This window comes from Mustelus asterias, chromosome 20 (genome assembly GCF_964213995.1).
Source record: "Mustelus asterias chromosome 20, sMusAst1.hap1.1, whole genome shotgun sequence".
NCBI classification, from domain to species: Eukaryota; Metazoa; Chordata; class Chondrichthyes; order Carcharhiniformes; family Triakidae; genus Mustelus; species Mustelus asterias.
This window is the reverse complement of record NC_135820.1, coordinates 49402537-49403974: the sequence shown is the minus strand read 5'-3', so window position 1 is coordinate 49403974 and position 1438 is coordinate 49402537.

The window sequence follows — 1438 nt, the reverse complement described above, 5'->3', positions numbered from 1 at the left end:
GGCGCCGCTGAGCGCGCATGCGCGAGAGCTCCAATCCCCTGGAAGAGAATTTAGTGCAAGATTGGAGCCATCCTTTGTATTTCTTTTTGATTGATTATCTCTGCATTTTTTTGATTGATTATCTCTGCATTTCTTTTTGATTCTTTCTCTGTGCAGCAATGTTGTGATTTGCAATCCATGGTGCAACACATAATGCTGGGGATAATGTCCACATATAAGCCAATGTCTGTCATAAAGGTCAGCTGGATCAAAAATCGTTTTCCTACATGAAGAGGACAGATTGAACTAAGAGAAAAAAGCAAAATACTGCACATGCTGGAATCTGAAACAAAAACAAAAAATACTGGAAAATCTCAGCAGGTCTGACAGCATCTGTGGAGAGAGAATAGTCAACGTTTCGAGTCTGGATGATCCTTCGTCAGAGCAGATGAAGGGTCATCCTGACTCAAAACATTGGCTCTGTTCTCTCTCCACAGATGCAGTCAGACCTGCTGAGATTTTCCAGCATTTTCTCTTTGGTGTTGGACTAAAGGAAGCTGTACATATCCATTGGTGGAAGGGTCAAGAATGAGTACATTATTAATTATTGCATCCCAGTACATATGACAATAAAATCAAAATCAAATCAATAGCTTCATTGCACCACACCACTTCATTTAGACTGTAGCAACTGTGTCTGGCTCTAGAAGAACATTCTAAATAACAATCCCAGGCATGATTTTTCCAAAGAAGATAGCTGGGATCTTACCACTGTTCACGACGGCGGGATTTGTCCATCCCGCTGCAGTGAACGGAGTTGGCCGCCAAATTGTCCAACCTCGCTGCAGCGGGAGCAAGGCATGAACGGCAGGTAAGATTCCATCTAAAGTGTTTTGGGGGAATCTGAAGACCTTGAGCACCCTCTTTGCTTACATTCATGTTTGACACTTAAACGGCACATATGTTACCTACCCTTTGTTAGCACACGTTGGGATGTTAACTATGTTCTGTCGTAAGTTGGCATGAGCTGTTTCATTATTGGAGGAGCTGTGACCATGGAATCATATGGAGGTGACTTCAGTCCTGAGTTTTTGACAAGCTTTTGCCCTTGAAGAGTGCTACCTCTCTGGTTTTTGCACAATAAGCTAAACTAGGTTTTCCTGTGTCTGTCGCCTGTTTGAAAGAGTTTGGGTTTATATCATAAAATTCAGCATGGCCCACTTCCATGTTTAAGGAATGTGCAGATCTAATTCTGCTGAAATTACAGAACTGGGGGTAAATTATAATGTGTGGTCAGTATCAAAAATAAAGTCATTCAAGAGGTTCATTGTCTTTTAAGTTCTGCCTTTTTGGTGTTTTCTTTGTAAATGATTGCCAGATTGCCTGAAATTTGATTTAATTTTCAAGATTTGGACCATACACTACTTCTTTTGTCAATTCATTGCCAGCTGAGAACTGC